The sequence below is a fragment of the Anolis carolinensis genome, chromosome 4, assembly GCF_035594765.1.
Source record: "Anolis carolinensis isolate JA03-04 chromosome 4, rAnoCar3.1.pri, whole genome shotgun sequence".
Lineage (NCBI taxonomy): Eukaryota > Metazoa > Chordata > Lepidosauria > Squamata > Dactyloidae > Anolis > Anolis carolinensis.
Window position 1 is genome coordinate 204,102,820 of NC_085844.1, and position 27,319 is coordinate 204,130,138.

A 27,319-nucleotide genomic window follows, 5' to 3' on the forward strand; every position below is an offset into this window, starting at 1 on the left:
AAACATACTACCACATTTCAAGCTGTCAGGATAAATGTAAATGGTTTTCTATCTCATCGGGGAATCGGGGAGCTGAGTGCACACCTAATCAGATACAATGGGACAAGAAAATGATTTTTTCTTGTTGATTTGTTTGGTAACACACCATCTTCTACCTCCAGTACAGAAAATAAATATGGTGGAACACATTTCAAAACAAGCTCAGTGTTTGTTGTATAACAACCTCTGAAAACCTATTGACATCAGAGTACTGATGTCAGGACCCAGGCTGCAGAGCACCAATAACCATGCACGGAGACCAGAATCTATCTAATATCTTTATTAAAGGAATATATAAAGTCAATAAAAACAAGTGAAGAATAAAGTTCAGAAGTAGAGCTTTCAGGAAAGGTCAAATATAGTCCAGGTAAACAATGTCCAATATGTGATATTAGAGTCCAAAGTTATAATCCAATAACCGAAACACACACTTTGCCAGGCAAAGTGTGGGGAAATGACAGGATCCTTTAGTCCAATGAAGCTTAACAACAAGGCTGGAAGCAAACTAGATTCTTGGCAACAAGGCTTGATACGTGGCTACAAAGACAATAAGCAAGAACAGGGTCCGTGGCGAGGTCCGTGGAACAAGGAAAGCTTGATGCTAGAACAAGGTCCGTGAAACAAGGCTTGGAACTTGGTCCTGGAGGCAAGGGAATGGAGTAGCGTAGTCCACACACGATCTCACTCCACAAGGTGATGAATTGACTCCGCAAGGATTTCTTTGTGGGCAAACACCTATATAGGATCTTGTTTTCCCGCCAAGGAACACTTTCTCTGGGGAACAAGAAACGAAACCCATACTGTGTCCAGATGCACGACTCCTTAAAGTTTCCCAAGGGAAACAGACTTAATCAGCTAATTGTCTGGCAGCTATCCTGGCGCTCCTGCGAGTCGCCTCCCGAGCGCCTCTATCTTGATTATTATAATCCCGGTGAGAAAATGGGGGAGATTTCTGCTCAAGGCTTGTTTGGCTGACTTCTGGTGGGCAAACATCTTGCAGGTGCAAGGGCTCCAATTCTGGCTGAAACGGTGGGAAACCCAAGTTTTCCTCTTCATCTGCCACCATAGTACTGGGAACGGGACTACATGGCCCATGAGTCATCACAACTGAGTGCATTTCCTTGGAATTAAGAGCCTCATGCTAAGCTTGCTTACTAAGCTATTTTACTCTTTCAGTGGAACTTGGTTCCCAGGTTGTATAGAAAGGACTACAACCTAACAAAAGGATGTAACATTTTGAGCAAACTGCTAGAAATATGGTGATGATTTAAAGTATGAATAATTAATCATTAGAGCACCCCTTCTAAAAATAGGGCAACCCCAATCTGAGACAGGCACAACTTCCTGAAGCATGTCTACCTTCAATTAGACTTACACTTTATCTTGATCACCTATGTGATACCTTTCAATGACAAGGCTATTATTAGTTACTACTACTTGCTTTGTTGGGAATTAGTTATACATTATCTCTGGTATCAAAGGCTGTGTGTTTCTTAAATCTAGTTTCTGGGGAATATGAGTAGAAATATGTTATTGCATTTATGCCTATCCTGTCAGCTTCCCCTAAACATCATGATGGCCACTTAAAGAAAAGAATGCTATGCTACATAGGTCTCTGGTCTAATTTGTGATGTAAAGAAAAATAATAGAATTTCTTGTCCTTGGTGACAGAAGTCTCCTTGAAACATTTGAATACATTGTAAGATTTTTTTTGTATTTTGCAAAGTTTTTGTTTGCACAAAAGCCATTTTCAATAAAAAAATGTATTTAAGACATTCTGGGAGTTTTAAACTGACAAGATAACTGAAATTCTTTGGTAGAGAGTTCTGCTCCATTCTTCTGATCTATAGCACTAAAGTACTCTAACAGAGTGTGTATAGAAAGTTGTCTTTTTGTGTTCACAGACTATATCTGTAGATTTCATTCCCACCAACTGTGAACACATAGTTAATGGCTGCTTACTAGGGCTGCGCAAAACTTGGTTTGTAACTTGTTTGTCATATCTATTTCATAACACTCATACATATGAATTGATATTTAGAAACACGAGGGGTGCCCATGCAACAAAATTAAGATTCAAAACACTGACCTATGACTTTCGGATGAGTTAGGCAAGTCTCATAAGTAGCTCCAGGTCTCAGTCATGCCCGCTGCTTCTCCACTCAAAAGTGCGGGATTTGTTACCTCCAAAATGCCCTAAGGAGGATGACAAGGCCCAGAGTCATGGGAGAAGTCAAACTCTTTCCCCAAAGGGTGCACCCCCTTTAAGGAGTGGGGGCCTAGGCTGGTGGGAGGGAGGGATGCCTGACTAGATGGCTGGGCAAGAAAGAAGCTCGTCTGGCACATGGCCGGCCCAAAGAAAGACAGGCAGAGAAAATCACATTGAGGCTTTAACGAGGCCAGCCCCAATATTCTGAAGTGAGCAGAATTCTGGAAAATGTAGTTTAGGGTGGGACCTTTTGCATTTTCTTCCCCACTTGGGCAATTGCATAACGAAAAAGTAACAAAAATCTGTTATATCATTATAGTTGCAATACGGACCCATAACGATATTTTAAAAACACTTTAGAAAATATTTGTGACTGCCCCTAATTTAGTAATGAGTATTGAAATATTTTTATTGATCACACAGGCCTACTGCTTACACCTTTGTTTCCATCATGTTGTAGGAAAATGTGGATAGAAAAACACCTCGATCTTAGTTGTCTTCTGATTTCTTAACTGTCAGTTTTCATTTTGACGAATTACTGAGCTAAATATCCAGATTAAAATTTTGTAAATCGTCTTTGGTCATAACTTTTCTTTCTTTAATATTCAACAGGAATCTTGTGGGTTTTTTTTCATTTCCTTCCTTATCCTTCATCAATAGCTATTCCAAAATTTGTTGACACAAATGTATAGGGACTTCCAGTCCTTAGAACAGGGTAAATTGTGTTTGGTCACATAGTGGACAGCATGATTGAGAAAACGAGACAGATCAGCCCTTGTCACTGTTGCAGGATGACTGCAGATCTCCAGGAAAGGTCCTAACCATAATGGGCATGTTGTGCTGATATCAGCAGAAGTATAACCAGGGAGAGGGTGAAGACAACACAACATGCAACAGAGAGCAAAGGGAAAGAATCCACTTATACAATTATTCTGATTTAGCAAGCACAAAATTAGATCAGCGCCCTCCCTTCTGGCCTTCAGAAGAAAGGTCAAAACCTGGCTATGGGACCAGGCCTTTGGGCAATAAGTAATTAAAGGAATGATCAGAGATTATGTGAAATAGCTATTGATATTGGAACGCCTCTGGACATTGATTTTTGGATTATGTGATTTTAATGTTTAAATTAATATGTTTTTAACTCTATGCTTTAATGTTAATGTTATTGCGTTTTTATGATTCAATCAATAGTTGTATTTTATTATTGTTGTGTAGACATTGAATTTTGCCATAATATGTTTGGAAATTGCTTTGAGTCCCCCATCTGGGATGAGAAAAGCATTCTACAAGTGAAGTAAATACATACATACATACATACATACATACATACATATCCTTGTATTGCAGGCTATTGAGAAATACACAATTTCTACTTAAGAGAAAACCACATGAATACTGTATGTGTAGTTCAGCTCTTTAAAAACACATTTGCAAACAATCAGTTATGCCAGGCCAAATGTTACCTCATACAAACTGTAGGCTAAAGGTAGAACATGTCTCATCTGAGCAACAGTGGTACAGTTTCAGGGTGTTGTGACTATTAACATGTTGAAACATCATTCATAGCTGGCCTAGAACTTCAGCACGACTACATGTGTCACATTATTGTGCCAAGTTTTCTTTTGCTCTGCAAGCATTTGTTCATGATAAGCATAGACAGAATTAGTGGAACTAACAGCTTTCTGTGCGATGGTTGACATAATATTTGCTTGGTGCATTGACCATGTCTGTTCAACTCACTTGTCTGCAAACTCTTCAGCTTTTTCATTATTTTTCCATTTGTTATCTTATTTTCTTGTTTCTATCATGGCATGGTTCAGAAATACATTTGAGTGGTTTTCCTAATTCAGTTAATGCACTTCCTTGAATGTTAGCGCTTCCATTCTCCAAAGTTAATCTCCACAGTGACACAAAATGTCATTATATATTAAATAAAGCAGGAGTCAGAAGCAATAACACAATCTACCCTGCAACAGTGTTTGCATTAAATTCACTGCAATGATGAGTGCCACAGACTGTCTGTCCAAAGGGTCATGATCAGAATTTTAAATATCAGCAAATTCTTGAACTTCCAGAGAAGCTACATCATAACAAAAGAAAAAGACTAAGGAGTTCAGCCAACTTCTGGATAGGTATAGGACCACTGCTCAACAAATATATTCAAAGCAATATTTCCCTTAGTTCATATGCTCTTTTTTAGCAAATCATGTGGCCAGCATGACTGCACGGAGCGCCTTTACCTTCCCGCCGGAGTTGTACCTATTAATCTACTCACATTTTGCATGTTTCAAACTACTAGGTTGGCAAAAACTGGGGATAACAGTGGGAGCTCATCCCACTTCTTGGAGTCGAACTGCCAACCTTTCAGTCAGCAACTCAGCGGTTTAACCCACTGCACCAAGAGGACTCCTATACAGTGGTAGCATTTGTAAAAATGAGACTAATTTTAAAAAGCTGTTGAAATAATTGAGATTTTAAGTATGAGTACAAAATGTGCAAGTTCCTGCACTATACTAGCAGATCATAACATTTCACCAGGCATATATCTTGTCTCCCTCTCCCACATGCTCCACCTATCTCTGTGAGGTCCTCAAAGATGTATTTTCCTTCCTGTGGGTGGATTCAGGAATAGAGATGGATGGCTGACCTTCCCTTGCCAACCCCCAATCTTCCCAGCTACTGGCTGGCTGTGGAAAGGGTGCTCATCCAGAAAACATCTAAGTGGCTCAGGGAGGAAATGATAGTAGATAGAGACATGGAATCTTTACATCTGCAACAACCTCAAAAGTTACATACACTGGAATTTTGTTGGACAGAACTGGTAGCCTGGAAGTATGCACTCACAATTGTTTCATATTCACAATCTCTACAAAATCCCTAGTTTAGGGATATAAGGGACTGGGCAGTAGCTGCCACAGTCAATGGGAATCTATTTGCTTTTTGTTTGGGAAGCTGATGATCCCATACCTCCTCACACAATCTTTGGCATGAGAGGGAATTGTGACACTGACTTTTCTCCCCCCCTGTCACAGTGGAGATCACTCTTGGGAGGGAATGGTTCCATCAGTCAGCTGCTTCTCAACTGACAGGGGACAAGGTACCATCAATTACAGTAAAGGTTTCCTGGTAAATGGGGATTGGGATGGCAGTCACTGCATTCTATTGTAATTACAGTGCTTACACATTCTTAACTCCCCAATACAATTCACATCTCTAATGTAACTTTCAGATACAACTGCGAATGCCACTATCATAACAAAATGAATTATTTTGTTGGAGTACGTTCTATACAAAGTTGTTTAAATTGAAATAATATACAGTGATCATCTCTCCATAAGACTCAGAATTTCAATAGACATTGTAAAACAGAGGGACATCCTAAGGAGAACTGGGAGTCGAAATGGAAAGGACTTATAGCCAGAGTAAAAGGGAAAGGAAAATATAAGGAACTGAATCTGACAATCTTTATGATCGAACAAATAAAATAATGCAAAGAGCAGAGGTACAACTGTTTCTGGGGAGAGGGCAGGGAAGAAGAAAGAAGGGGAAAATTGGATATGTAAAAGTAGCAGATAAGAGTAGAAAGGTAAAGAATAGGAAAACAGAAATAATCAGAATGCTGTGAGAATATATGGGTTTTTTTAATGGTGACTGTGACAATATTATTTACTTACACAACACTATATATATCTATAAATGTAATGTACATTTTTCCAATGCAGTAAAACCACTGGACGAAATGACACCAAATTTGGTCACAATACACCAACACATCCAAGGTATGTCCTTCACTCAAAAAAAAAAACCTATACAAATTAACCAGAATGAACATAAACTCCCCCCCCCCCCCCAAAAAAAAACCAAAACACACCAACCATTGCAAGGGGAGCGGCTTAAGAGCATGCCGGTAAACAGAGTCCCAGCCAAGCATTACATCGGTTGGTGCAGAAGCCTGCTGGGATCAGATTCAACTACATTTTTCAGAGGATCTTGTGGCCGTGTCAAAGAGAGTTGTATGCACAGGCTTTTCTCCTCCCTCCCTCCCTTCCCTCCTCCTTCCCTCCACCATGGAGGCCAGCAACGCTGCCTTCAGCAACCACAGCAGCCCTGGCCGAGGTGCCTGCATTGTGGTGAGTGAGAGAGAAAGATATTTATAACCTTGAGCCCCATTCTTTTCAATTGGATGAACCCAGCACCATATATTTACTGCTTTAAAAAAAAAAAAGAATGGAGGGCCCACCTTCTCCTTCATAAAAGGGTGACAAATAATTTAGAAAGGGGGAGGGAATTAATAATTTAATAATTAATAAAAGTCTGTATTATTTCCATTGAAGGGAGTAAGAAATGTGTAGGAAAAGGATTTGGGGGAAGATCTTAAAAAGATGGGGGAAGCTAGCACCCCATAATTCTCCTTTTAAAAAAAGAAATAGGGGACACACCTTCTTCTTCTTAAAAGGGCAAGGGATACTCTGGAAAGGGAGCATTAGGGGATGATTGCTTCTCCTTTGAAAGAATGGGGATCAATGTTATGCAAAAGGGGAGGGGGTATGAGGTGATGTTTTCCCCTTTTTATATCCCCCCCCTTTCTATAACACTGGCCCTTTAAGAGAATAGGGGTATCAGGTTTCCCTGTCTTAAAGGGGTGAATGCAGTCCTAAGGACTAATAGTCCTAATCCTTAGGACTATTATGCAGTCCTAAGGACTAAGGACTGAATAAAATAATAATAATAATAATAATAATAATAATAATAATAATAATAATAATATAGACTCTGCAAGGAAGCAGATGAAACAATAGATCACATTCTCAGCTGCTGCAAGAAGATTGCACAGACAGACTACAAGCAGAGACATAACACCCTTGCTCAGATGATTCATTGGAACTTGTGCCACAAATACCATCTGCCTGCGACAAAGAACTGGTGGGATCATAAGCCGGAAAAAGTTACAGAGAATGAACAATCATGCTACTCTGGGACTTCCGAATTCAGACAGACAGAGTTTTAGAGCACAGTACTCCTGACTTCACAATCATGTTAAAAAACGAAGTATGGATTGACGATGTTGCAATCCCAGGCGACAGCAGGATTGAAGAAAAACAACTGGAAAAGCTGACACGATATGAGGATTTAAAGATCGAATTACAAACACTCTGGCACAAGCCAGTCAAGGTGATCCCAGTGGTGATCGGCACACTGGGTGCAGTGCCTAAAGACCTTGGCCAGCACTTAAACACAATCAGAGCTGACAAAATTACCATCTGCCAGCTGCAGAAGGCCACCTTACTGGGATCTGCACACATTATTCGCCGATACATCACACAGTCCTAAATACTTGGGAAGTGTCCGACGTGTCATCCAATTCAACAGGCAGCAGAGTGTCTGCTGTGGATTCATCTTGTTGTGTTTCAAATAATAATATATATAATATATATCTATGTAATGTTCAGTTCTCCAATGCAGTAAACAAAAAACCTAGGGAGATCCTCTGTTGGCCACCTTTAAATGCACTGAACAGCCTTGCAGCTACAAAGCCAGGCTGCTTCCTATGTAGGGGCATCCTCCGTTGGCAAAATTCAATAGCACTGAACAGCCTTGCAGCTTCAATGCCAGGCTGTTTCTCATAACTTTATTTTCCATACCACCAGACTACACCACAGCAACCCATGCCTGGGCATGGCTAGTATATAATAAAATAGTGAAACGGGATATAACATATATGGCACTAATAGGGTCTAAATTTGTGAGTTTTAAAATCCCACCATAAGTAGTCCTTTAAAAAAACATGGTTTTGTAGCCCTTATCCTTATACAATCCTTCTAACTTTGGTTTTTTTCTACAAATAGTGTCCAAAAACACCGGTATAGATAAAAGTAATGAAAAGAAGTACTGCAAGATTTGGTGGTATCATATACATGCCTACAGGGAGCATATCTATTGGACAGAATATTCTTTTGCATCAATAGTAAGTATCAGCATTGAACTGTGGACCAACTCCAAATAATAACTTACATTTTGCCATTGCATTTCTATCAGCTATTTTGACACTCAAGATTGTTTTAACCTTGAAGCAGCATCTTGTTTTTACCAGAGAATGTAAAAAATGTTAAGTTGTTGTCCTCGAAGAATGGATTCTAATGGCCCCAGGAATAAAAACAGCAGTGCGTTGTTCCTTTTACTGCTAAGCCATGTTGACATGGTAGACAAGGGTCTTTCATTAAAGATGGCCTATTGCATTTAAGACTGCAGCTCTTCCATATCAAAAAGCCGGAGGCCTAGCTCTGCTTATGCTCTGTGCCCTCCTATTTGTAGAGAAACTGCCAGGAGACAATGACCTATGTGCTATAAAACCACAAATCAGTATTTTCTTTTAAATAGAAAAAGTATAAGAGAGGAAAAGTTTTCACCATCATTGTTGTGAAGCTTGACATCATAGCACATTGTGGATGTATCAGAATTATAAATAAAGTGAGAATCAGGGTAAAATGCCTTCAGTCTAATGATTAATCTATGTTCCAGCTCCCCACTATATTCTACTGACACCAGACACCTCTGCCACCTTTTACTTAATGCTACTATCTATCTATCTATCTATCTATCTGGCATGTGAGATCCATGAAAAAAATGGTTCAATGCTCACTTCTAAAGTAGGGGGCGCTGGCGCTTCATTTCTGAAACAACTTTCGAATTTTGACCCACATTTTTGAAACTTAGCGAATATTCAGAATATTCAAAATTAATTCATTAATGGCGGATGCACATGCGCAGTCCAAAAACAGCATGGGGGAACTTTACAGGACTCTTCCACTCTCATTTTTAAGCTATCCTCCTCAAACTTGGTACAGCAGTAGAACATATGTAACACTGATAGCTCACCAAAATTCAGAGCATTTCCCTTGTCCTCTGATTATTGGAGAATTTTCATAGCTTATATAAGAAACAATTTTTAGTAATTGCACAAATCTGTTCCTGGTTTGAAAGTATTATTTCCTGTTTCATTGTGTTGTCTTTACTTTGAAAGTTCTACTTCAGAAATTTGTTTTTATGGCTGAAACTCAGTGAAATTAGTGGACAGTGTCCCAGCAAACCATAATGTGCTATCATAGTACCATGTCCCTTGCACAAAGACAAAGTTTTGGCAGTGTAATAAACTTTTGCCATGTTTCTATAACAGAACCAATTAGGAAATGACATTTATCACCCAGGAACAGAAAACATAGTACACCATCAAATCACTCCTGACAAATGGCCATCAGCCTTTGAATAAGGAAATCTGTTCCTGGTTTGAAACTGTTTCATTGGGTTTTCTGGGGCTGAGAGTCTGTGACTTGCCCAAGATCACCCAGTGGGTTTCCATGGTTGAGTGGGGAATGAAGCCACAATCATAGTCCAACTCTCAAACCACTACACTACACCATGCTGTCCCAAAAAGGGGCCACTGCTTCTTCCTATGAGGCTTAAAACCTCAGTCTTGTTTTTTTTATGAATGCTCCCATTAGAAAATGTATTAAGGATGTGGGTGAACTACAATCCCAAAAGTCTTGGGCCAACCCTCCCAAAACTCCCCCAGGATTCACAGCTGCCCAAGCTGGGTATGTGTGCCAAGTTTGGTCCAGATCGTCACTTTTCTACTTATCCCAGATTATATGGCAGTGGGGACTCATATAATCCAGTTTAAATAAGATAATCTGGGATAAGATTCTGGGATATAGGGCAGCGTAGTTCCAGCCTGAGGCCCTGTCCCTATATCTCAGGATCTTATCTCAGATTATATGGCAGTGGGGACATATATTATCCTCCTCCTCCTCCTTCCAGAGGAGAAGGTTTGCAAAGCATTGGAGAACTTTGTGCAAAAGAGGGAGAGAGAACGGGAAGCCAAGGTAAAATTCTTCTCCTTTTCCCCCTCCTCCTCCTCCCTCTCTCCCTTCCTTCCTTCCTTCCTTCCTTCCTTCCTTCCTTCCTTCCTTCCTTCCTTCCTTCCTTCCTTCCTTCCTTCTCTTCTTATTCCAGATTATATGGCAGACTCATATAATCCAGTTTAAATCAGATAATCTGGTATAAGATCCTGGGATATAGGGCAGCGTAGTTCCAGCCTGAGGCCCTGTCCCTATATCTCAGGATCTTATCCCAGATTATACGGCAGTGGGGACATATCTTATTATCCTCCTCCTCCTCCTCCTCCTCCTCCTCCTCCTCCTCCTCCTTCCAGAGGAGAAGGTTTGCAAAGTGTTGGAGAACTTTGTGCAAAAGAGGGAGAGAGAACGGAAGCCAAGGTAAAATTCTTCTCCTTTCCCCCCTCCTCCTCCTTGCTTCCTTTTCTTCTTATCCCAGATTATATGGCAGTGGGGATTCATATAATCCAGTTTAAATCAAATAATCTGGAATCAGATCCTGGGATATAGGGCAGTCTAGGTCCACATTGTTCCTCTATCCCAGGATCTGATCCCAGATTATCTGCTTTGAACTGGATTATATGAGTCCACACTGCCAGATAATCTGGGATAAGAAGATAATTTAGGACTGGATTATCTTCTGATGGGGCTCAGCCTGCTTCTAACCAGGAGGGGAGGGAACGGGCTCAGGAGTGGGGCTTACACATGTCACATACACACAAATATAGAGCAAATTTTAAAAGGAATACTACAAAAACATAGATTTAAAATGCAACTTTTTCCTTTCCCAGAATGATACTATTATATATATTTCAACGTGAGTCCCTTTCCATCTCAAATCTAGAGAGAAAAGTGGGGTGGCCAATAATAATAATAATAATAATAATAATAATAATAATAATAATAATAATAATAATAATAATATCAGGGTAATTTAAAATAATAGGGGGAGTTGTGGAAAATCCTTAGCAGGGTGATAGTTTGCTTTCCCTGCCCATTCCCAATGTTCTTCTCCCCCTGAAGTGGAAAATCAGTCACACACCAACCTGGGTGGAGAGTTCTAGTTTGGGGTTTTGCTAGCACATTGCAAGGGAGATCCTAGTGAAGGCATTGCAAATCCAGGCTTCCCTCCACTTCTGTAAACTGGTTTAAGCGTGGGAAGAGGAAGTGGTTTGCAAGACAGATCCAGGCTTGCTCTTCTGCAAGCTGGCAAATCCAGGCTTCCCTCCACTTCTACAAGCCGCTTCTACACGCCAGTTTAAGAGCCCCATAGAAAGCAACCACTCCAGGACGGGAAGGGGATTTATCTCCTGAATAGCAAAGGTTGGTTGAATTAAAACACTTTATCATATATCCAAAGGTTATCCGAAGGTATTTCGAAGATGTGCACCAACACTTCAGATTGGAAGGTTAATTCAGAAGCACCAAACCACCTTGAAACTCAGTTCAATAGTAATATGATAAACGAATCCATTACGATAAATGACTTTTCCAATTTTTTTGCACATGTCTACTATCTATATGCGAAGTAGTAGAGACCCAAAGAAATCCTCTTAGGGTTCATTTACATTGTAGAATTAATGCAGTTTGATACCACTTTACCTACTCAGTCTCAATGTTATGGAATCCTGGAAGTTATAATTTGGTGAGGCACCAGCCGTCTTTGACAGAGAAGGTTCAAGCCTGTGCAAAACTATAACTCAAATGATTCCATAGTATTGAGCCATGGCATTTAAAGTGGTGTCGAACTGAATTAATTCTACAATGTAGATATACCCTTATTGAATTGTAAAGATCTATATTGGGACACCAGCAAGATTTCCTAGTGCACATTGGTGCCTGGTGCAAATTAGTCCCTTTGTGAAATAGTCCCATTGCACTTCTATAAACTTTGTTGCAGTCTAGATGTTTGGACAATGGCAGTCTGAAGGCTGAGAGTCACTTGCCCACTCCAGCTTGGCTTGAATTTCTGGAGAAAGGTGGAAAATTCAAAAACAGTTCTACATCAAACTGTATAGAATTACAACCTCAGTAAACAATTTCCCTCTGCATGTTGAATTTAACTATTTATACCAATGATTGGGGCCCCTGGTGGCACAGTGTGTTAAAGCGCTGAGCTGCTGACCTTGCAGACCGAAAGGTCCCAGGTTCAAATCCCGGGAGCGGAATGAGCGCCCGCTGTTAGCCCCAGCTCCTGCCAACCTAGCAGTTCGAAAACATGCAAAATGTGAGTAGATCAATGTGATGACTCATGGGCCATGTAGTCCCGTTCCTAGTACTATTGTGGCAGATGAAGAGGAAAACTTGGGTTTTCCACCGTTTCAGCCAGAATTGGAGCCCTTGCACCTGCAAGATGTTTGGCCACGAGAAGTCAGCCAAACAAGCCTTGAGCAGAAATCTCCCCCATTTTCTCGCCGGGATTATTATAATCAAGATAGAAGCGCTCGGGAGGCGACTCGCAGGAGCGCCAGGATAGCTGCCAGACAATTAGATGATTAAGTCTGTTTCCCTTGGGAAACTTTAAGGAGTCATGCATCTGGACACAGTATGGGTTTCGTTTCTTGTTTCCCCAGGGAAGTGTTCCTTGGTGGGAAAACAAGATCCTATATAGGTGTTTGCTCGCAAAGAAATCCTTGCGGAGTCAATTCGTCAGCTGGAGGAGTGAGATCGTGTGTAGACTTCGTACTCCAGTTTCCTGTTCCACGGACCAAGTTTCCAGCCTTGCCTTGTCCCGCGTTTGCCACGGATCTTGTTTACTCTTGTTGCCTTGTTTCAAGTCTTGTTCTAGCCAAGTATCAAGTTTGCTTCCAGCCTATTTGCCAAGTTTCTATGGACTTAAGGACCTTGTCTTCTCCCCACACTTTGCTTGGCAAAGTGTGTGTTTCGGTTATTGGATTATAACTTTGGACTTTAATATCACATATTGGACATTATTTTTCTGGACTATATTTGACCTTTCCTGAAAGGTCTACTTCTGAACTATATTCTACACTTGTTTTTATTGACTTTATATATTTTCTTAATAAAGATATTAGATAGATTCTGGTCTCTGCGCATGGTTATTGGTGCTCTGCAGCCAGGGTCTTGACAATCAATAGATACCACTCCAGCGGGAAGGTAACGGTGCTCCATGCACTCATGCCGGTCACATGACCTGGAGATCTCTATGGACAACACTGGCTATTCGGCTTAGAAATGGAGATGAGCACCAACCCCCAGAGTCGATCACGACTGGACTTAACGTCAGGGGAAACCTTTACCTTTACCTACCAATGATCCAAAAGGAGGAAAAACAAAAATATAATCTTATGGTTTGTCTTGTGAGAAAATTAAAGGATAGTTGACAAGATGGTAATGAGTCCAGAAATGGGCCTAGAAATAAAAACGAAGACTCCTGAAAATAATTATTTTTTAAAAAATCTATGAAACATCACAACAATGGACCGAAACACAGAATGCCTATACTTTAAATGAGTCGTACTGCCAAACTGGAGGGAGGGGAAGTCTTTTTCTGTCTATAGTAAGTATACCTTACTATGCTACACAATTTCTATCAATGAGTAACCATATGTATTAGGCCATGCAATCAATGAAAAAAATGTTTCAATACTCATTACTAAATTGGGAGGTGGGAATCATTTCTAAAGTGTTTCTAAAATATTGTTAGGAGTCTGTATCATAACTATAATGATATAACACAAATTTCATTACCTTTTTATTAAGCAATTGTGCAAAGGGGTGTGATGACTCATGGGCCATGTAGTCCCGTTCCCGGCACTGTTGAGACAGATGAAGAGGAAAACTTAGGTTTCCCACCGTTTCAGCCAGAATTGGAGCTTTTTCAGCCAGAATTGGAGCCCTTGCACCTGCAGGAGATTTGCCTTCCAGAAGTCTGCCAAACAAGCCTTGAGCCGAAATCTCCCCCATTTTCTCGCCGTGATTATTATAAACAACAGAAAGGCGCTCAGGAGGCGTCTCGCAGGAGCGCTAGGATCGCTGCCAGGCATTCAGCTGATTAAGCCTGCTTCCCATGGGAAACTTTAGGGAGTCATGCATCTGGACACAGAGAATGGCTTTCGGTTCTGGTTCCCCAGAGAATTGTTCTTTGGCGGGAAAACGAGACCCTATTTCGGTGTTTTGCCCACGTAGGAACCTTGCGGAGTCAATTCGTCAGCTTCGGGAGTAGGTTGTGTGTGGACTACGCTACTCCCGCGTCCTTTGATCCCGTTTCCAGCCTTGCCTTGCTTTCCAGGACCTTGTCTTGCTCCACGGACCTTGCCTTGCTTCCCGGACCTCACCACGAATTTGCCACGGATCCTGTTCTTGCTTCTCGTTTCTTGTTGCCTTGAATTAAGCCTAGTGTTCCAAGAATCAAGTTTATTTCCTAGCCTTGCTTAAGTTTCATGGACTAAAGGACCTTGTCATCTCCCCTCACTTTGCTTGGCAAAGTGAGTGTTTCGGTTACTGGATTACAACTTTGGACCTTAATATTTCATATTGGACATTGTTTCTTTGGACTAATTTTGACCTTTCCTGAAAGGTCTACTTCTGGACTATTTTCTACACTTGTTTTTATTAACTTTATATACTCCTACAATAAAGATATTAGATAGATTCTGGCCTCTGTGTATGGTTATTGGTGCTCTGCAGCCTGGGTCTTGACAGTTTGACTCCGCCCCCTAAGCACCAATCAACCTAGGCCAGAATGTCTACCGGAGCCGGGCCGGGAGACCAGCCACTCAGCTACACCATCGCCAAGGATGAAGTGGACAGAATCCGTGATATGATCCATGCGCAGGAGGGAGAAATACGGGGCTTGAAGGAACGCGGAATCCGTCTCCCTGCCCTGGCGTTGCCAACCAAGTTTTCTGGAGAAGCTTCCAAGGTTCACGTTTTCCGTCGTCAATGCCAGGCATACCTAGAAGCCCGTGATGCCGAGTTTCCCAAAGAAGACATCAAGGTGGCATGGATTTACAGTCTCCTGGACGGCCCCGCAGCCAACTGGGCCACGGCGCTGTTCGATGAAGCCTCCCCACACCTAAGTTCCGCGCAAAACTTCCTAAATCACCTTAAGGCGACTTGGGGGATCGAGGACAATTTAGAGGCGGCCGGCCACAAACTCCGGCGCCTTTCTCAAGGGGACAGGCCCTTGTCCCAGTACATAGCCGAGTTCCGAGTGCTGGCTCAAAACACCGGTTGGAATGACATAGCCCTCAGAGGACAGTTTCGGGAGGGTCTCAATATCGAGATGTTGCAAGAAATCTCCAAGGTGGATCCTCCGAACTCTCTTGAAAGACTTATTGACCAATGTTTACGAGCCGAAGTCATGCTTGCCAACAGAAAACAATGGCTCCGAGGCCAGAGTGGGAGAGCTGGGGCAAAACCTCCCGCCGGCGTCCAACCACGTCCAGTGTGGAGACCCCCGCCACCAGCCCCATACCCCAGAGAAAGCGGGGAGGTGCCAATGCAATTGGGCAATGTGCGCCCCAGGTTAGACGTTGCCGAGAAGGCCCGCCGCCAACGTTTAAACCTCTGTTGGTACTGCAGAGACGGGGGCCACTTTGCCAGAGAGTGCCCAGCCAAAAGAAAGCCCGCCGCCCGTTTGGCGGCGGCGTCCTCCGTGGAGTCGGAGTCGGCCGGGGCGGCTGGCGCAAAGCCGGCGGGGGAAGCCAACGACCGGGCGTAGAAAGGCTCGCCAACCCGGTCAGAAACCCCACTCAAGAGCCGCCAACCGGGGTCCTATTTCTCCTAGTGGTCACCTTGTGGTCAGCGAAAAAAGGACCCGTCATGATCCACGCCATGATAGACTCAGGAGCAACAAACAATTTCATTGATAGAGAGTATGCCGACTCTCTGGGATTACAATATCACGATTTCAAGAATGCCCGGGTGGTGCAAGCCATAGATGGCCGTCCCCTAAAGACAGGTCCAGTAAGCCAATGGACTGAACCCACCAGAATGTGGATAAGGGAACATATGGAAGAGATTTCCTTCTTTGTTACCGAGGTTCCTCATTTTCCTGTGATTCTAGGGATTCCATGGCTGACACTCCACAACCCCAGCATCTCTTGGACCAACAGAGAACTGCAGTTTGCTTCTAAATATTGCCAAAACCATTGTCTTGTAGCCAAGGTCTGCCATGCCACAGACGCTGAATCCATCATCACCTTGCCCAAGAAATACTCAGACTTTTGGGATGTTTTCAATGAGAAGGAAGCCGAGAAACTGCCCCTGCATAGGCCTTATGATTGTGCCATTGACTTGGTGGAGGGGGCCCCGATCCCGCGAGGACACCTCTACTCCCTGACTGAACCAGAGCAAGAAGCTCTCAGGGAGTTCATAGAGTCAAACCTCCACAAGGGGTTCATCAGACCCTCTCAATCCCCAGCCGCTTCCCCAGTGATGTTTGTGAAAAAGAAGTCAGGGGACCTACGCTTGGTGGTGGACTATAGAGCATTGAACAATATCACTAAGCGGAACCGCTATCCCCTGCCTTTGATCTCGGACCTATTAGACCGGCTTCGAGGGGCCAAGGTTTACACCAAGCTGGATCTTCGGGGGGCTTATAATCTAGTTCGCATCAGGGAGGGGGATGAGTGGAAAACCGCCTTCCAGACTAAATTCGGATTATTCGAGTCCCTGGTCATGAATTTCGGTTTATGTGGAGCTCCCGCAACGTTCCAGCATTTTGTCAATGATATCTTCCAGGATTATCTAGATCGGTTCTTGATCATCTACTTGGACGATTTTTTGGTGTTTTCTAGATCACAATCAGAACATGAGAACCACGTCAGAATGGTGTTACAACGATTGCGGGATCATGGACTTTATGCCAAGCTGGAAAAATGCGCTTTTGATCTACAAGAGGTAGATTTCCTGGGATACCGTGTCTCGCCACTAGGGCTCTCCATGGACCCGGCAAAGGTTTCAGCAGTACTGGAATGGCGGGCGCCAAGCAACAAGAAAGAGGTGCAGCGTTTCTTGGGGTTCGCGAACTATTACCGCAAGTTCATTCCAGACTTTGCCCGCTGGTCTGATCCAATCACCAGCTGCATCCGTGGGAAACAGCCTTTCCGCTGGACGGAGCAAGCAGAGAAAGGGTTCCAGCAACTAAAGAAATTATTCACGTCCCAGCCAATCCTTCAGCACCCAGATCCTAAAACCCCTTTTGTTGTGCAGGCTGACGCCTCCGATGTGGCAATTGGGGCTGTACTCTTGCAACCAGTGGGAGATCATCTTCACCCTTGTGCTTTTTACTCCCGTCAACTAACAGCCCCAGAGAGAAATTACACTATTTGGGAAAAAGAACTTTTGGCCATAAAGGCAGCCTTCGAAACTTGGAGACATTGGTTAGAAGGGGCCAAATTTCCCATTGAGGTCCATACTGATCATCGGAATCTAGAACATCTAAGAACTGCCCGCAAGTTAAATCAGAGGCAGCAGCGCTGGGCTTTATTCTTTGAGCGTTTTGACTTCCAGATCCATTATGTAACCCCAGCTCAGACCAAGCAAGCAGATGCTCTATCACGGAAACCAGAATATGCTGCAGGATGCAGAGAGACCTTTGAATCCCAATTACTGCAGCCCGAGAACTTTGCCACGCTTACAGTGGGGAACACCAAATCCACTCCCATTGAATCTATTTCCTCTACTCCAGGGCCCCTTTGCGCTCAGGAAATCAGGGCCAGTCAACAGGCGGATGCCTGGGCTCAAGATCAACTTCGCCAAGGACTACATTTTCCCTTCTCGCTTAAGGATGGGTTGCTTTGCTATAGAAATCACGTCTACATCCCTCCAGGACCGGGCAGGGAAAAGGCACTTCGTCTGTGTCATGACTGCAAGCCAGCAGGGCATTTCGGATTATTTAAAACCATGCATTTGATCCTAAGAGATTTCTGGTGGCCCAAGATCCGCAAGGATGTGGACAAATATGTCAATACCTGCCCGGTATGCCAGCGCTCCAAGACAAGAAGGGAAAAGCCCTCAGGGCTACTGCATCCCCTTCCTACTCCATCTCGTCCATGGGAAATAATTTCTGCGGATTTTATCACTGACCTACCACCTTCCCTCGGATTCACCACGATCCTAGTGGTGGTGGACCTTTTTACCAAGTTAGCCCATTTCATTCCCTGCGATGGCCTCCCCACGGCCAAAGAGACTGCAGATTTATTACTTCAGCATGTTTTCAGATTACATGGGTTGCCCAAGAGTTTGGTCACAGACCGTGGTTCTCAATTCACCTCTCATTTCTGGAAAGCACTACAAAAACTATTGGGCATAGACTCTCGTTTATCTTCAGCTCACCATCCCCAAACGGATGGGCAAACTGAGCGCACCAATGCCACCTTGGAACAATACCTTCGCTGTTATGTAAACTATCAACAGGACAATTGGGCTTCCCTGTTGCCGCTGTCGGAGTTCGCCTACAACAATGGTGTCCAGGCTTCAACTAAAGAAACCCCGTTCTTTGCAAACTACGGATTTCATCCACGTTTCTTTCCTCCTGTCATTGAAACCTCAGAAGTTCCCGTAGCTGAGGACTGGCTGCAAGAACTCACAGCGGTGCAACAACTTTTGCTCCAGCAACTAGACCAAGCCAAGGAGGACTATAAACGTCACGCTGACAAACATCGCCAGCCGGGCCCCGAGATCAAGGTAGGAGACCGGGTTCTTCTGTCCACTCGCTTTTTGCCCTCCCACCGTCCCTGCCGGAAGCTAGATGCCCGTTTCATTGGTCCCTATCCAGTGGTGGCGCAACTTAACCCCGTGACTTTCAAACTTCAACTTCCGCGCTCCATGCGCATTCATCCAGTGTTTCATCGCTCCCTGCTCCTTCCAGCGGAAGGTGTGCACCCTGATGCAGACCGGCCGGCCCCCACTCCTGTTTTGGTGGATGGGGAGGAGGAATTCAAGGTTCAGGACATTTTGGATTCTCGCTTCCACCGCCGCCGCCTTCAGTATCTCATTGACTGGGTGGGGTTTGGCCCGGAGGAACGCTCTTGGGAAGACGCTTCCACGGTCCATGCCCCCGACTTAGTCCGCCGCTTCCACCAGGCCTACCCCGCCAAGCCGCGGCCCCGCACCTTGGGAAGAGGGCCCATTTTGGAGAGGGGCCTTGAGGAGGGGGATAGTGTGATGACTCATGGGCCATGTAGTCCCGTTCCCGGCACTGTTGAGACAGATGAAGAGGAAAACTTAGGTTTCCCACCGTTTCAGCCAGAATTGGAGCTTTTTCAGCCAGAATTGGAGCCCTTGCACCTGCAGGAGATTTGCCTTCCAGAAGTCTGCCAAACAAGCCTTGAGCCGAAATCTCCCCCATTTTCTCGCCGTGATTATTATAAACAACAGAAAGGCGCTCAGGAGGCGTCTCGCAGGAGCACTAGGATCGCTGCCAGGCATTCAGCTGATTAAGCCTGCTTCCCATGGGAAACTTTAGGGAGTCATGCATCTGGACACAGAGAATGGCTTTCGGTTCTGGTTCCCCAGAGAATTGTTCTTTGGCGGGAAAACGAGACCCTATTTAGGTGTTTTGCCCACGTAGGAACCTTGCGGAGTCAATTCGTCAGCTTCGGGAGTAGGTTGTGTGTGGACTACGCTACTCCCGCGTCCTTTGATCCCGTTTCCAACCTTGCCTTGCTTTCCAGGACCTTGTCTTGCTCCACGGACCTTGCCTTGCTTCCCGGACCTCGCCACAAATTTGCCACGGATCCTGTTCTTGCTCCTCGTTTCTTGTTGCCTTGAATTAAGCCTAGTGTTCCAAGAATCAAGTTTATTTCCTAGCCTTGCTTAAGTTTCATGGACTAAAGGACCTTGTCATCTCCCCTCACTTTGCTTGGCAAAGTGACTGTTTCGGTTACTGGATTACAACTTTGGACCTTAATATTTCATATTGGACATTGTTTCTTTGGACTAATTTTGACCTTTCCTGAAAGGTCTACTTCTGGACTATTTTCTACACTTGTTTTTATTAACTTTATATACTCCTACAATAAAGATATTAGATAGATTCTGGCCTCTGTGTATGGTTATTGGTGCTCTGCAGCCTGGGTCTTGACAAGGGGGGACCTTCCGGGTCTCCTTTCTCCCTCATTTTTAGAGCTATTGGGATGAAACTTGCTACAATGGTAGAACACATTTATCACTGTTATCCCCCAAGTTTCAGAATGTTTCACTCATCTACTGTTTTTTGGGAATTTAAAGGTTTTTATGAACAACTTTAAATAAACTACAAGAGCTATCTTCTTGAATTTGTATTTTCAATGATACAATATAACTAGGGCATATTTCCCCCCAAGTTTCAGAAATATTTGCACATCCACTGATTTTTAGAGAATTTTAACCAACATAAACTTAACAGTACTATTCTGCTGGAAGACCCCAGAGGTCATCCAGTCCAACCCCCTTCTGTCAGGCAGGAAAAGCACAATCAAACTACCCCCAAGAGATGCCCATGCAGACATTGAAAGAATAACAACAATAACAATAATAAATCTACTAGGTAAACTTTGGAGTTACTGCCTCACAACTTTACTTGCCACACAGCATTGATTCAACTCCCAACCATCCCATTCTATTTTGAAATGGCTATAAAGTATAGCAACGAGGACCGTTTGATAAAAGCTGTGTCTGATGCCATCAGCAGTTCCATAGCTGTTTTCCGTCTGGGTTTATCTTGCATATTCAGCACTGATAATGCTGTCAACACACTCAAAATCAAGATGCTCAAAAACACAGACTTCCAATAGTAAGATATCCCATAAACCTTACATTTTACTCAACAGTTAGTCTTTAAGATGCTACAAAACTATTGTTTTTTTCTGCAGTAAACTAAGAGAATTTATCTTCTAGAAATGTTAGTATAAAGGCAGCTTGGCTAAATTTGGCAAAATTGTATAAAATGCTATATATATAGAACTCAATCAATATTAAACTTAACATTATTATTATGAATTTGGCAGATACATTTATGAGTTGACTGATCACAGTAACTTTGCTTGACAAAAAATTTCTTGGATTAGAAAATTCAACCTTCAAAGTCATTAAGGGTCTGTAATCCCATGCCAGCTTTCAAATTTTAATGTTATTAGTTGTGGGGAGAAAACCAAGAAATAACTACAGGTATTTCTAGCTTAAATACAGAAAAGAACTGAGAGCTTCTCCTCCTCCTCCTCCTCGTCTTTTATGTATATAGTGCCATTGGTGTACACTATACTTTACTAGTAAAACAACCAAAAACATTTGTAGATGCATCCCAAGAAACGTTCTAGAATGACATGGGTTTGTAATGTGCAGCTAGTTTCTTTTCAGAAAAGAGAATGACAAGAAATCTTTGACCACTCTCTTCTCATATAAGAGGATCCCTGGGTCCCATCTACCCTGTTTCCCCAAAAATAAGACATCTCCTGAAAATAAGACCTAGTGGAGGTTTTGCTGAATGGCTAAATATAAGACCTCCCCGAAAGTAAGTCCTAGCCAAGTTTTTGTTTGGCAGCATGCCCACCAAACAGAACACCAGAGCATGCAGGATCGGTAAATGTACATACCACAGATTGTTGTTCATTGAAATAATGGTAGTAACAAGAAAATCTTAATAGGATTCACAGTTTGTCTGGTTATGCTGGTTTATGATGACAACTACTGTACAGTATATAATAAATGTTCATTTTTTGTTCAACAATAAATGAATTCTTTTTCATGGAAAAATAAGACATCCCCTGAAAATAAGACCTAGCACATCTTTGGGTGTGTTGTGACTCAGCAGCAGTTTCAGAGTGAAGGGAGTGAAGATGAGGAAAGGGATTACAGATGCAGGTGTCAGATGATGGGATTCAAGATGAGTTTCAGGATGATGCTGTGGGGAATTTTGGGATTCAAACACAGGCTGGTTCAGAAGTGCAGTCTGTTGATGAGTTCCAGATGCAGCCTGTCACGGATTAGAACCAAGGAAACATTCCCATGGGAAATAATGATCTGTCTCAGGCTCAGGTTCAGGTGCGAGATAATGGTAATGAAGAGTTTGGCCTTGATGGCCAGGGCGGGTCTGAAGGCCCGTTGCTCTCTTGGACTGCTCGTTTACAATGGAAAGGAATGCCACAGCAAAGTCTTAGATTAGCTGGGAAAAGGGAGGCCAGTGAAAGGAAAAATAATGCATTTTTGGGTTGCTTTTAAAACAGTGTGTTGAAGGGCAAATCTTTGTCAAAGCAAATCCTCGCTTCATCAGGGTGGATGGTCTTTGTCTTTATGCTACTTCTGCTTTGGATATACTCTAGTTCGTGAATCCTTGTAACCTTTGGATTTGTGTATCTTTGGAAATGGACTATTGCTTTTTGTCTATGGATTATTGGATTTACTGACTCTATTTTGCAACTACTTTTGGAACTATATTTCTGCCTGCTTTGATACTATATATATTCTGCTTTTGCTCAATAAAATTACAAAAGACTATCTACTGTGTGCTGCCTGGTGTCTACAGCAAGGTGAACTAGTCTGAGGTGCGACAGGGGGCAACAATTAATATATTATTTTCGGGGAGATATGGTAATATATGTATATATAAATAAATACCAGATCTGTTCCATCTATCAAAGATGCAGTCTTTAATATTTTTATTTATTGATTCCACTGTTTCATACTACTTTGTTAATAGTGTTTAAAAAACATTTCAACACTATTTTTTAAAATAAATAAATAAATAGGGTATGAACTTGATGAACTGAGATATTTAAGAGAATTTCAGATGAATACAAACATCTATGTGCATGATAAAATGCTTTTGCTGGTGAAAAAAAATGAATTTCTGTTTAACAATTAGCTGTAATGTCTAATGGCTTTCTGATCATGAAATAAGGGAGGGAAAACAAAGAGGAAGATGTCAGTTCAGAGGGATTTTATCTAATTTTATTTTAATTAGATCCTTCTTCGAACTGAGTTTCTAATTTTTCAATTAGCAATTAGCAGCTGCAACTCATTCGGAGCATCGTAAGGTGCCAAAGACACTAATTACACCACAGGAATAGGAGTCTGAGAACAAGAAATAAAATTATCCATGAATGCTATTAGAGAAAAGGAATGATTGCATTCTATAATAATATGCTGATGTGAATCTAATTAGATTGAAAGATTGGGGTGCATGGGATGAGAGTTTTAAAAAGGATTACATCCTAGAGGTCACAATTTGATCATAAATATTGCTTTTTGAAGATATTGCTACCAAATATTAAAATATTTTGCAAATGTTATTGAATGCCAAATTATTCACTAAATGGGCAAGATATTACAGCATTTGAGATAATTTGGACATATTCTAAGCTTGTATCTGACTAGCAATTTGGCCTTCATCCAATTAGCTGACTTTGCTTTGACACCCACATTTTTGTAGACACAAGTCAAAAAATATTTGAATACATATCTTTGCATGGATTTAACATGTTAAGGAATAAATATAGCAGGCTGGGCAATGTATAAGCAAAATCCCAGTAAACCTAACTTAGCCAATACAGAGAGGTTTGTTCCATAGCATCTTGAGCTTCAGTAATTTCAGCAACGCCTTTAAATGAAGGTGAATACACCATGCGTCTAATATTTAGATGTCTATTGTATCCCCATATCAACAAGAAGGAGCACAGAGCTTCAGAGCTTATATAGGCTTAGCTGCATCTTATTCTCATCCAGAAATAGCTTATCGCCAAGCAGGAGGACACACATCCCTCCACACCATTTTAAACTTCCATAGCAGAATTGCTACAGATACTTCATTGATGTGACCTCTATAGATTAACAGAAGCTAAACTGCCCTTGACCTTGTCATCTTTCTCTTCACAGAAGACAGGCAAGTGAGAAAAGTGCTCTAATTAAGATGCCACCAACTGCTTGCTTCTCCCTCAGGTGGGCTGGTGTTTTGTCAGTTTAAAGGATAAGGTTATTTAGCCCTCATATTTGTTTTTAGCTTGCTCTTCAGCCAATAAAGATCCCAGCGTGGTTTATAAAATGCACGGGACTAGGAAGAAGTAGAAAAATAGTGATTGTTGAATTTAGTTGCCCAGATGAATGGGAGCATAACTGTTCTAGGACTGATTGTACTAAGGTATACCTTCTGCTCTACTTTTGTTGGCATATTCTTTGCTGACCTGTTCCTTTTATTGTTGTTCTTCTTTTCTACCCCCCCCCCCCCAACTTTGACTTTCTAATAGTTTATTTCCTATTTTTCTCTTCAAGATAAGAATGATAATTCTTCAGAAATGTTTCTAATCACAGTTGGGGAAAGGATGAGCTACTACTGAGACACATTCATGTTTTATAGATACAGTAGAGTCTCCCTTATCCAACACTTGCTTATCCAACGTTCTGGATTATCCAACGCATTTTTGTAGTCAATGTTTTCAATACATCATGATATTTTGGTGCTAAATTTGTAGATATAGTAATTACTACATAGCATTACTGCGTATTGAACTACTTTTTCTGTCAAATTTGTTGTATAACATGATGTTTTGGTGCTTAATTTGTAAAATCATAACCTAATTTGATATTTAATAGGCCTTTTCTTAATCCCTCCTTATTATCCAACATATTCACTTATCCAACATTCTGCCGGCCCGTTTATGTTGGATAAGTGAGACTCTACTGTATGGTGAACACCCCAAGGGCAGCAATGGGGCAGGAAGTAGAGCTACTGGAGTTTCCTTGGTCGGAAATCCATGCATTCAAACTGCCTTTGGGCCTGGAGGAGAATTTTTGGGTGGGAAACTATTTGTGATGTCTATGAAAAATCAAATAACAGGGATCATTCAGGTTGCTCTACTCAAAATTCACCCACAGCCCATTCACCAAAACACAGAGGTTATCTTATATACGGCATATAGTAACACCCATCAACATCCTCTCACACAACATGTCATCTAATAAATAATAAGTCTGAGAAACATCCAGTTATGGTGTACACTGGTATTGCAATCGCATAGAGTCCCAGAAGCTCATGGCCATGGGCAATGGTCACCTGCACAAATGACAGGCACTCTTGATAGAAATAGTCTAAAAAGGGGGGAAATGTGAGTAGATTACATCTCAAAACAGCACATGTACATGATAATGGGATGGATCAAAGAGTGAAGATTTCAACATATAGCTGTGATGGCATATGATTTTATCTCCTGCTTTTCACTTGGATTTTAAGATATTTATCCTGCTGGATTATGCTCTTCTTTTATATTTTAAATGTTAAGATGCTATGGGTATGCAGCTCCCATTTCAAGAGTGTGGGTTTATGGATCCAGAAAAGTTATTTGGGGGGATTCTAAAGGCACAGATAGAAACAGAATAAATAAGAGTCCAATTATATAGTGAGGTCATTGTTTGAAAAGGGGAGGGGGACAGTGCAGAAGACTCTTTCTCTATAGATTTCATCAATAAAGTTTACCTAGCTGAAGCCAAAGGTCATAACATAAGGCTTGGGTGATACATCATTAAGAAATTGCAGGGTCATGCCCCATTGAATAGATTTTGGCTTTTTGGGTGGCAAAGAGGTTTCAAATCATCCCCTTACCTGAAAATTACAAACAACACGACAATGGGAAATTTGGCCATTCAAGCTTATAGGTTGGGTTTCACAATCCCACCAACCACCAGAATTATCCTTCTGTGAGCTTACCTTAATATAATGATCTTCTAAAGGAAATTTGATAAACATAACCCAAGTTAAATTGAAGATGCTGTTTTTAACAGGGAGGCTGAAAAATGTTGATGAAGCAGTGAGGGCAATATAAATGCAGGGGCAGGTAGGCAAGACAAATGTATTATGCCTAGTGACAGTTTACTGGTTGCCTTGTCTTAGTCTTAGGCGATCCCTCGTAGGCCGAGGATGATGGTCCTCCAGTTATAGGGTCTTGGGGGTGTGTCAGCAGGTGACTGAAGAGACCTATTCTTGATCTGCATGTTCTCCCGCAATGAGGACATCGGTTTCCAGGTGGAAGGCAGTCTCGGTCAGGGTTGGCTTGACACTCCTTCCTCTTGGTTGCCTTGACAGATATAGTATAGTGGGGAGAAACTTCTTTTCAGCCATGCTTCTGTGGCATGGTATATCAGGGACATCTGGTTTACTACGGCCCTTCCAGACAGGCCCAAAATGTGGGACCTGTCTCAGTTAAAAGTTTTCCCAGTTTGCTCCACATTAATTTGACACCTTGAAAGATTCAAACCTTAAGCTAAGGCCCAGATCTTTCCACAGTCGCAGCCTGTCAATCCCCACAGCCATCCCAGTTCTTCAGGTTCTTGGAGGCTGAAGGAGCAGGAGTGTGCCCATCCCCTCCCCTCCAGCGCCCCATTCCCCCCCCAAGAGACTTACCAAAGGGGCCTTCCTGCAGCACAGGCCCCTCTATCCAGTACTCCTGACATGCAAAAATGGCACGTCAGGATGTGGGGGAGGAGGAGGGATTTTTCTCATGCCCCATTCCTGACATCATTTTTGCATGTGAGGAGTACTGTGCAGAGGGGCCAGAGGATGGCAGTCCTCTCTGGTAAGTTTTTTTTGGGGGAAATAGAGGGCTGGATGCCATCAACCGTTTTTGCCCTGGGATGGCATCAAGCCACCCCTCAAGAAAAGCCCGAGATTTAGGTTGGGAGACAGAAACCCGGGAGGAAGGGGCTTATTTTAATCCATTTCCTTTCAGGTTTCTGCCATGTCTGAAAGGATCCTATGATTAATTGTCCAACTAAGGGTGCATCTAAACTGTAGACATTACTTTAACTGACATTGCTCAAGGCTGTGGAATCCAGGAGTTGTCCCTGACAGTAAATGCTATTTTCAAGAATCTCAAAAGTTCTTCCAACTAATCTTTCTGAGAATTTTTATTTAAAAAATGTTTTTTCCAAAACCCAAGTCAAAGGAAACATTTTTATGGATCAATATGAATTTCGTCACACAGTAGCAAATTTAACCATGAGAGAGACACAAGGAGGCCTCTGCCAAATTAGCTTTTGGCCATATCCCTTCTTTAAACATTTTGAGATTAATAAAAAATATTATGTTTCAATGAAACTCTTAGTATCAATTAATTTTTTCCCTTTGGTCTGTATATTGTCTTGTGGTTCTGCAGCTAATTATGCTCTTGGTTCATTTTTCTATTAGTTGCATTCTAAATTATGTTCATTGTTCTAGTTTTAATTTACTTTTTATTGTTTTCTA

At 42.2% G+C, this 27,319-nt stretch overlaps 1 long non-coding RNA gene across 1 annotated transcript; it reads left to right on the forward strand.

Annotated features, from left to right (window-relative positions):
• Positions 1-6,182: 6,182 nt before the first annotated feature.
• On the forward strand, positions 6,183-26,387 carry LOC103279806 (uncharacterized). The gene is made up of 3 exons (XR_010005519.1): positions 6,183-6,378; positions 8,095-8,213; positions 23,962-26,387. It is a non-coding gene; the product is annotated as an uncharacterized LOC103279806 (long non-coding RNA).
• The last annotated feature ends 932 nt before the right edge of the window (positions 26,388-27,319 follow it).